General features: G+C 55.2%; 15 non-coding genes across 15 annotated transcripts; all 15 read right to left on the bottom strand.

The window, feature by feature from the left end:
* Window positions 1-33: 33 nt before the first annotated feature.
* LOC145274603 (U2 spliceosomal RNA) lies at window positions 34-234 on the bottom strand. Its single transcript, XR_013866819.1, has one exon. It is a non-coding gene; the product is annotated as a U2 spliceosomal RNA (small nuclear RNA).
* A 357-nt stretch (window positions 235-591) lies between these two features.
* LOC145274602 (U2 spliceosomal RNA) lies at window positions 592-792 on the bottom strand. The gene has a single exon (XR_013866818.1). It is a non-coding gene; the product is annotated as a U2 spliceosomal RNA (small nuclear RNA).
* A 357-nt stretch (window positions 793-1149) lies between these two features.
* On the bottom strand, window positions 1150-1350 carry LOC145274601 (U2 spliceosomal RNA). The gene has a single exon (XR_013866817.1). It is a non-coding gene; the product is annotated as a U2 spliceosomal RNA (small nuclear RNA).
* A 357-nt stretch (window positions 1351-1707) lies between these two features.
* LOC145274600 (U2 spliceosomal RNA) lies at window positions 1708-1908 on the bottom strand. Its single transcript, XR_013866816.1, has one exon. It is a non-coding gene; the product is annotated as a U2 spliceosomal RNA (small nuclear RNA).
* Window positions 1909-2265: 357 nt separating this feature from the next.
* On the bottom strand, window positions 2266-2466 carry LOC145274599 (U2 spliceosomal RNA). Its single transcript, XR_013866815.1, has one exon. It is a non-coding gene; the product is annotated as a U2 spliceosomal RNA (small nuclear RNA).
* Window positions 2467-2823: 357 nt separating this feature from the next.
* Window positions 2824-3024, bottom strand: LOC145274598 (U2 spliceosomal RNA). The gene has a single exon (XR_013866814.1). It is a non-coding gene; the product is annotated as a U2 spliceosomal RNA (small nuclear RNA).
* A 357-nt stretch (window positions 3025-3381) lies between these two features.
* On the bottom strand, window positions 3382-3582 carry LOC145274597 (U2 spliceosomal RNA). The gene has a single exon (XR_013866813.1). It is a non-coding gene; the product is annotated as a U2 spliceosomal RNA (small nuclear RNA).
* Window positions 3583-3939: 357 nt separating this feature from the next.
* On the bottom strand, window positions 3940-4140 carry LOC145274595 (U2 spliceosomal RNA). The gene has a single exon (XR_013866811.1). It is a non-coding gene; the product is annotated as a U2 spliceosomal RNA (small nuclear RNA).
* Window positions 4141-4497: 357 nt separating this feature from the next.
* On the bottom strand, window positions 4498-4698 carry LOC145274593 (U2 spliceosomal RNA). Its single transcript, XR_013866810.1, has one exon. It is a non-coding gene; the product is annotated as a U2 spliceosomal RNA (small nuclear RNA).
* Window positions 4699-5055: 357 nt separating this feature from the next.
* Window positions 5056-5256, bottom strand: LOC145274592 (U2 spliceosomal RNA). The gene has a single exon (XR_013866809.1). It is a non-coding gene; the product is annotated as a U2 spliceosomal RNA (small nuclear RNA).
* Window positions 5257-5613: 357 nt separating this feature from the next.
* LOC145274591 (U2 spliceosomal RNA) lies at window positions 5614-5814 on the bottom strand. Its single transcript, XR_013866808.1, has one exon. It is a non-coding gene; the product is annotated as a U2 spliceosomal RNA (small nuclear RNA).
* Window positions 5815-6171: 357 nt separating this feature from the next.
* LOC145274590 (U2 spliceosomal RNA) lies at window positions 6172-6372 on the bottom strand. Its single transcript, XR_013866807.1, has one exon. It is a non-coding gene; the product is annotated as a U2 spliceosomal RNA (small nuclear RNA).
* A 357-nt stretch (window positions 6373-6729) lies between these two features.
* On the bottom strand, window positions 6730-6930 carry LOC145274589 (U2 spliceosomal RNA). Its single transcript, XR_013866806.1, has one exon. It is a non-coding gene; the product is annotated as a U2 spliceosomal RNA (small nuclear RNA).
* A 357-nt stretch (window positions 6931-7287) lies between these two features.
* On the bottom strand, window positions 7288-7488 carry LOC145274588 (U2 spliceosomal RNA). The gene has a single exon (XR_013866805.1). It is a non-coding gene; the product is annotated as a U2 spliceosomal RNA (small nuclear RNA).
* Window positions 7489-7845: 357 nt separating this feature from the next.
* LOC145274587 (U2 spliceosomal RNA) lies at window positions 7846-8046 on the bottom strand. The gene has a single exon (XR_013866804.1). It is a non-coding gene; the product is annotated as a U2 spliceosomal RNA (small nuclear RNA).
* Window positions 8047-8117: the final 71 nt, after the last annotated feature.

Genomic DNA, 8117 nt, shown 5'->3' with positions numbered 1-8117 from the left:
GTTTTCTGACTCTTTCCCGAGCGAGCTGGGGTCAGAATCGGGGCTGTTAACTCCTGGAGGCAGTGCAATACCAGGCCAACCCGTGGAGAAGGGGGAGCAAGCTCCTAACCCTTGACCGAGTTCCAAAAATCAGTTTAATATCGTGATCCCTCCATGCGAGGGACCTATCAGATATTAAGCTGATAAGAACAGATACTACACTTTGATCTTAGCCAGAAGAGGCCGAGAAGCGATAAAGGGGCTCCCTCCGGGGCCGGGGTCGTCAGTGGACCGGTCCGGGCGGCAAAGGTTGCGGGCAGAGCGACAACGACCCCCCTACCCCCGGCCCCTCTCTACTAGTGGAAGCGTCGATCGCAGGCAGCGGCCAAGGAGGGCCGCCCGCCCGCCTCCGTCATCCAGCTAATGAGACCAACGAACGGTCCATCCAGCCGAGCGGACCGAACCGAAAGCGAACGAAAGCAAAGCCAGCAACAACTAAGTAAAGGGAAGTAAGGACCAACAAAGTCGTTTAGTTTAGTAGTAAGATCAAAGTAGTAGTCAGTCTGTTTTTGGGATTGCGTTTTCTGACTCTTTCCCGAGCGAGCTGGGGTCAGAATCGGGGCTGTTAACTCCTGGAGGCAGTGCAATACCAGGCCAACCCGTGGAGAAGGGGGAGCAAGCTCCTAACCCTTGACCGAGTTCCAAAAATCAGTTTAATATCGTGATCCCTCCATGCGAGGGACCTATCAGATATTAAGCTGATAAGAACAGATACTACACTTTGATCTTAGCCAGAAGAGGCCGAGAAGCGATAAAGGGGCTCCCTCCGGGGCCGGGGTCGTCAGTGGACCGGTCCGGGCGGCAAAGGTTGCGGGCAGAGCGACAACGACCCCCCTACCCCCGGCCCCTCTCTACTAGTGGAAGCGTCGATCGCAGGCAGCGGCCAAGGAGGGCCGCCCGCCCGCCTCCGTCATCCAGCTAATGAGACCAACGAACGGTCCATCCAGCCGAGCGGACCGAACCGAAAGCGAACGAAAGCAAAGCCAGCAACAACTAAGTAAAGGGAAGTAAGGACCAACAAAGTCGTTTAGTTTAGTAGTAAGATCAAAGTAGTAGTCAGTCTGTTTTTGGGATTGCGTTTTCTGACTCTTTCCCGAGCGAGCTGGGGTCAGAATCGGGGCTGTTAACTCCTGGAGGCAGTGCAATACCAGGCCAACCCGTGGAGAAGGGGGAGCAAGCTCCTAACCCTTGACCGAGTTCCAAAAATCAGTTTAATATCGTGATCCCTCCATGCGAGGGACCTATCAGATATTAAGCTGATAAGAACAGATACTACACTTTGATCTTAGCCAGAAGAGGCCGAGAAGCGATAAAGGGGCTCCCTCCGGGGCCGGGGTCGTCAGTGGACCGGTCCGGGCGGCAAAGGTTGCGGGCAGAGCGACAACGACCCCCCTACCCCCGGCCCCTCTCTACTAGTGGAAGCGTCGATCGCAGGCAGCGGCCAAGGAGGGCCGCCCGCCCGCCTCCGTCATCCAGCTAATGAGACCAACGAACGGTCCATCCAGCCGAGCGGACCGAACCGAAAGCGAACGAAAGCAAAGCCAGCAACAACTAAGTAAAGGGAAGTAAGGACCAACAAAGTCGTTTAGTTTAGTAGTAAGATCAAAGTAGTAGTCAGTCTGTTTTTGGGATTGCGTTTTCTGACTCTTTCCCGAGCGAGCTGGGGTCAGAATCGGGGCTGTTAACTCCTGGAGGCAGTGCAATACCAGGCCAACCCGTGGAGAAGGGGGAGCAAGCTCCTAACCCTTGACCGAGTTCCAAAAATCAGTTTAATATCGTGATCCCTCCATGCGAGGGACCTATCAGATATTAAGCTGATAAGAACAGATACTACACTTTGATCTTAGCCAGAAGAGGCCGAGAAGCGATAAAGGGGCTCCCTCCGGGGCCGGGGTCGTCAGTGGACCGGTCCGGGCGGCAAAGGTTGCGGGCAGAGCGACAACGACCCCCCTACCCCCGGCCCCTCTCTACTAGTGGAAGCGTCGATCGCAGGCAGCGGCCAAGGAGGGCCGCCCGCCCGCCTCCGTCATCCAGCTAATGAGACCAACGAACGGTCCATCCAGCCGAGCGGACCGAACCGAAAGCGAACGAAAGCAAAGCCAGCAACAACTAAGTAAAGGGAAGTAAGGACCAACAAAGTCGTTTAGTTTAGTAGTAAGATCAAAGTAGTAGTCAGTCTGTTTTTGGGATTGCGTTTTCTGACTCTTTCCCGAGCGAGCTGGGGTCAGAATCGGGGCTGTTAACTCCTGGAGGCAGTGCAATACCAGGCCAACCCGTGGAGAAGGGGGAGCAAGCTCCTAACCCTTGACCGAGTTCCAAAAATCAGTTTAATATCGTGATCCCTCCATGCGAGGGACCTATCAGATATTAAGCTGATAAGAACAGATACTACACTTTGATCTTAGCCAGAAGAGGCCGAGAAGCGATAAAGGGGCTCCCTCCGGGGCCGGGGTCGTCAGTGGACCGGTCCGGGCGGCAAAGGTTGCGGGCAGAGCGACAACGACCCCCCTACCCCCGGCCCCTCTCTACTAGTGGAAGCGTCGATCGCAGGCAGCGGCCAAGGAGGGCCGCCCGCCCGCCTCCGTCATCCAGCTAATGAGACCAACGAACGGTCCATCCAGCCGAGCGGACCGAACCGAAAGCGAACGAAAGCAAAGCCAGCAACAACTAAGTAAAGGGAAGTAAGGACCAACAAAGTCGTTTAGTTTAGTAGTAAGATCAAAGTAGTAGTCAGTCTGTTTTTGGGATTGCGTTTTCTGACTCTTTCCCGAGCGAGCTGGGGTCAGAATCGGGGCTGTTAACTCCTGGAGGCAGTGCAATACCAGGCCAACCCGTGGAGAAGGGGGAGCAAGCTCCTAACCCTTGACCGAGTTCCAAAAATCAGTTTAATATCGTGATCCCTCCATGCGAGGGACCTATCAGATATTAAGCTGATAAGAACAGATACTACACTTTGATCTTAGCCAGAAGAGGCCGAGAAGCGATAAAGGGGCTCCCTCCGGGGCCGGGGTCGTCAGTGGACCGGTCCGGGCGGCAAAGGTTGCGGGCAGAGCGACAACGACCCCCCTACCCCCGGCCCCTCTCTACTAGTGGAAGCGTCGATCGCAGGCAGCGGCCAAGGAGGGCCGCCCGCCCGCCTCCGTCATCCAGCTAATGAGACCAACGAACGGTCCATCCAGCCGAGCGGACCGAACCGAAAGCGAACGAAAGCAAAGCCAGCAACAACTAAGTAAAGGGAAGTAAGGACCAACAAAGTCGTTTAGTTTAGTAGTAAGATCAAAGTAGTAGTCAGTCTGTTTTTGGGATTGCGTTTTCTGACTCTTTCCCGAGCGAGCTGGGGTCAGAATCGGGGCTGTTAACTCCTGGAGGCAGTGCAATACCAGGCCAACCCGTGGAGAAGGGGGAGCAAGCTCCTAACCCTTGACCGAGTTCCAAAAATCAGTTTAATATCGTGATCCCTCCATGCGAGGGACCTATCAGATATTAAGCTGATAAGAACAGATACTACACTTTGATCTTAGCCAGAAGAGGCCGAGAAGCGATAAAGGGGCTCCCTCCGGGGCCGGGGTCGTCAGTGGACCGGTCCGGGCGGCAAAGGTTGCGGGCAGAGCGACAACGACCCCCCTACCCCCGGCCCCTCTCTACTAGTGGAAGCGTCGATCGCAGGCAGCGGCCAAGGAGGGCCGCCCGCCCGCCTCCGTCATCCAGCTAATGAGACCAACGAACGGTCCATCCAGCCGAGCGGACCGAACCGAAAGCGAACGAAAGCAAAGCCAGCAACAACTAAGTAAAGGGAAGTAAGGACCAACAAAGTCGTTTAGTTTAGTAGTAAGATCAAAGTAGTAGTCAGTCTGTTTTTGGGATTGCGTTTTCTGACTCTTTCCCGAGCGAGCTGGGGTCAGAATCGGGGCTGTTAACTCCTGGAGGCAGTGCAATACCAGGCCAACCCGTGGAGAAGGGGGAGCAAGCTCCTAACCCTTGACCGAGTTCCAAAAATCAGTTTAATATCGTGATCCCTCCATGCGAGGGACCTATCAGATATTAAGCTGATAAGAACAGATACTACACTTTGATCTTAGCCAGAAGAGGCCGAGAAGCGATAAAGGGGCTCCCTCCGGGGCCGGGGTCGTCAGTGGACCGGTCCGGGCGGCAAAGGTTGCGGGCAGAGCGACAACGACCCCCCTACCCCCGGCCCCTCTCTACTAGTGGAAGCGTCGATCGCAGGCAGCGGCCAAGGAGGGCCGCCCGCCCGCCTCCGTCATCCAGCTAATGAGACCAACGAACGGTCCATCCAGCCGAGCGGACCGAACCGAAAGCGAACGAAAGCAAAGCCAGCAACAACTAAGTAAAGGGAAGTAAGGACCAACAAAGTCGTTTAGTTTAGTAGTAAGATCAAAGTAGTAGTCAGTCTGTTTTTGGGATTGCGTTTTCTGACTCTTTCCCGAGCGAGCTGGGGTCAGAATCGGGGCTGTTAACTCCTGGAGGCAGTGCAATACCAGGCCAACCCGTGGAGAAGGGGGAGCAAGCTCCTAACCCTTGACCGAGTTCCAAAAATCAGTTTAATATCGTGATCCCTCCATGCGAGGGACCTATCAGATATTAAGCTGATAAGAACAGATACTACACTTTGATCTTAGCCAGAAGAGGCCGAGAAGCGATAAAGGGGCTCCCTCCGGGGCCGGGGTCGTCAGTGGACCGGTCCGGGCGGCAAAGGTTGCGGGCAGAGCGACAACGACCCCCCTACCCCCGGCCCCTCTCTACTAGTGGAAGCGTCGATCGCAGGCAGCGGCCAAGGAGGGCCGCCCGCCCGCCTCCGTCATCCAGCTAATGAGACCAACGAACGGTCCATCCAGCCGAGCGGACCGAACCGAAAGCGAACGAAAGCAAAGCCAGCAACAACTAAGTAAAGGGAAGTAAGGACCAACAAAGTCGTTTAGTTTAGTAGTAAGATCAAAGTAGTAGTCAGTCTGTTTTTGGGATTGCGTTTTCTGACTCTTTCCCGAGCGAGCTGGGGTCAGAATCGGGGCTGTTAACTCCTGGAGGCAGTGCAATACCAGGCCAACCCGTGGAGAAGGGGGAGCAAGCTCCTAACCCTTGACCGAGTTCCAAAAATCAGTTTAATATCGTGATCCCTCCATGCGAGGGACCTATCAGATATTAAGCTGATAAGAACAGATACTACACTTTGATCTTAGCCAGAAGAGGCCGAGAAGCGATAAAGGGGCTCCCTCCGGGGCCGGGGTCGTCAGTGGACCGGTCCGGGCGGCAAAGGTTGCGGGCAGAGCGACAACGACCCCCCTACCCCCGGCCCCTCTCTACTAGTGGAAGCGTCGATCGCAGGCAGCGGCCAAGGAGGGCCGCCCGCCCGCCTCCGTCATCCAGCTAATGAGACCAACGAACGGTCCATCCAGCCGAGCGGACCGAACCGAAAGCGAACGAAAGCAAAGCCAGCAACAACTAAGTAAAGGGAAGTAAGGACCAACAAAGTCGTTTAGTTTAGTAGTAAGATCAAAGTAGTAGTCAGTCTGTTTTTGGGATTGCGTTTTCTGACTCTTTCCCGAGCGAGCTGGGGTCAGAATCGGGGCTGTTAACTCCTGGAGGCAGTGCAATACCAGGCCAACCCGTGGAGAAGGGGGAGCAAGCTCCTAACCCTTGACCGAGTTCCAAAAATCAGTTTAATATCGTGATCCCTCCATGCGAGGGACCTATCAGATATTAAGCTGATAAGAACAGATACTACACTTTGATCTTAGCCAGAAGAGGCCGAGAAGCGATAAAGGGGCTCCCTCCGGGGCCGGGGTCGTCAGTGGACCGGTCCGGGCGGCAAAGGTTGCGGGCAGAGCGACAACGACCCCCCTACCCCCGGCCCCTCTCTACTAGTGGAAGCGTCGATCGCAGGCAGCGGCCAAGGAGGGCCGCCCGCCCGCCTCCGTCATCCAGCTAATGAGACCAACGAACGGTCCATCCAGCCGAGCGGACCGAACCGAAAGCGAACGAAAGCAAAGCCAGCAACAACTAAGTAAAGGGAAGTAAGGACCAACAAAGTCGTTTAGTTTAGTAGTAAGATCAAAGTAGTAGTCAGTCTGTTTTTGGGATTGCGTTTTCTGACTCTTTCCCGAGCGAGCTGGGGTCAGAATCGGGGCTGTTAACTCCTGGAGGCAGTGCAATACCAGGCCAACCCGTGGAGAAGGGGGAGCAAGCTCCTAACCCTTGACCGAGTTCCAAAAATCAGTTTAATATCGTGATCCCTCCATGCGAGGGACCTATCAGATATTAAGCTGATAAGAACAGATACTACACTTTGATCTTAGCCAGAAGAGGCCGAGAAGCGATAAAGGGGCTCCCTCCGGGGCCGGGGTCGTCAGTGGACCGGTCCGGGCGGCAAAGGTTGCGGGCAGAGCGACAACGACCCCCCTACCCCCGGCCCCTCTCTACTAGTGGAAGCGTCGATCGCAGGCAGCGGCCAAGGAGGGCCGCCCGCCCGCCTCCGTCATCCAGCTAATGAGACCAACGAACGGTCCATCCAGCCGAGCGGACCGAACCGAAAGCGAACGAAAGCAAAGCCAGCAACAACTAAGTAAAGGGAAGTAAGGACCAACAAAGTCGTTTAGTTTAGTAGTAAGATCAAAGTAGTAGTCAGTCTGTTTTTGGGATTGCGTTTTCTGACTCTTTCCCGAGCGAGCTGGGGTCAGAATCGGGGCTGTTAACTCCTGGAGGCAGTGCAATACCAGGCCAACCCGTGGAGAAGGGGGAGCAAGCTCCTAACCCTTGACCGAGTTCCAAAAATCAGTTTAATATCGTGATCCCTCCATGCGAGGGACCTATCAGATATTAAGCTGATAAGAACAGATACTACACTTTGATCTTAGCCAGAAGAGGCCGAGAAGCGATAAAGGGGCTCCCTCCGGGGCCGGGGTCGTCAGTGGACCGGTCCGGGCGGCAAAGGTTGCGGGCAGAGCGACAACGACCCCCCTACCCCCGGCCCCTCTCTACTAGTGGAAGCGTCGATCGCAGGCAGCGGCCAAGGAGGGCCGCCCGCCCGCCTCCGTCATCCAGCTAATGAGACCAACGAACGGTCCATCCAGCCGAGCGGACCGAACCGAAAGCGAACGAAAGCAAAGCCAGCAACAACTAAGTAAAGGGAAGTAAGGACCAACAAAGTCGTTTAGTTTAGTAGTAAGATCAAAGTAGTAGTCAGTCTGTTTTTGGGATTGCGTTTTCTGACTCTTTCCCGAGCGAGCTGGGGTCAGAATCGGGGCTGTTAACTCCTGGAGGCAGTGCAATACCAGGCCAACCCGTGGAGAAGGGGGAGCAAGCTCCTAACCCTTGACCGAGTTCCAAAAATCAGTTTAATATCGTGATCCCTCCATGCGAGGGACCTATCAGATATTAAGCTGATAAGAACAGATACTACACTTTGATCTTAGCCAGAAGAGGCCGAGAAGCGATAAAGGGGCTCCCTCCGGGGCCGGGGTCGTCAGTGGACCGGTCCGGGCGGCAAAGGTTGCGGGCAGAGCGACAACGACCCCCCTACCCCCGGCCCCTCTCTACTAGTGGAAGCGTCGATCGCAGGCAGCGGCCAAGGAGGGCCGCCCGCCCGCCTCCGTCATCCAGCTAATGAGACCAACGAACGGTCCATCCAGCCGAGCGGACCGAACCGAAAGCGAACGAAAGCAAAGCCAGCAACAACTAAGTAAAGGGAAGTAAGGACCAACAAAGTCGTTTAGTTTAGTAGTAAGATCAAAGTAGTAGTCAGTCTGTTTTTGGGATTGCGTTTTCTGACTCTTTCCCGAGCGAGCTGGGGTCAGAATCGGGGCTGTTAACTCCTGGAGGCAGTGCAATACCAGGCCAACCCGTGGAGAAGGGGGAGCAAGCTCCTAACCCTTGACCGAGTTCCAAAAATCAGTTTAATATCGTGATCCCTCCATGCGAGGGACCTATCAGATATTAAGCTGATAAGAACAGATACTACACTTTGATCTTAGCCAGAAGAGGCCGAGAAGCGATAAAGGGGCTCCCTCCGGGGCCGGGGTCGTCAGTGGACCGGTCCGGGCGGCAAAGGTTGCGGGCAGAGCGAC

This window comes from Euprymna scolopes, unplaced genomic scaffold, assembly GCF_053919585.1.
Source record: "Euprymna scolopes isolate OS-2025 unplaced genomic scaffold, ASM5391958v1 sca39, whole genome shotgun sequence".
Taxonomy (NCBI): Eukaryota; Metazoa; Mollusca; class Cephalopoda; order Sepiida; family Sepiolidae; genus Euprymna; species Euprymna scolopes.
The sequence above is the reverse complement of the archived record's forward strand: the minus strand, read 5'-3'. Positions and strand labels throughout refer to the sequence as shown.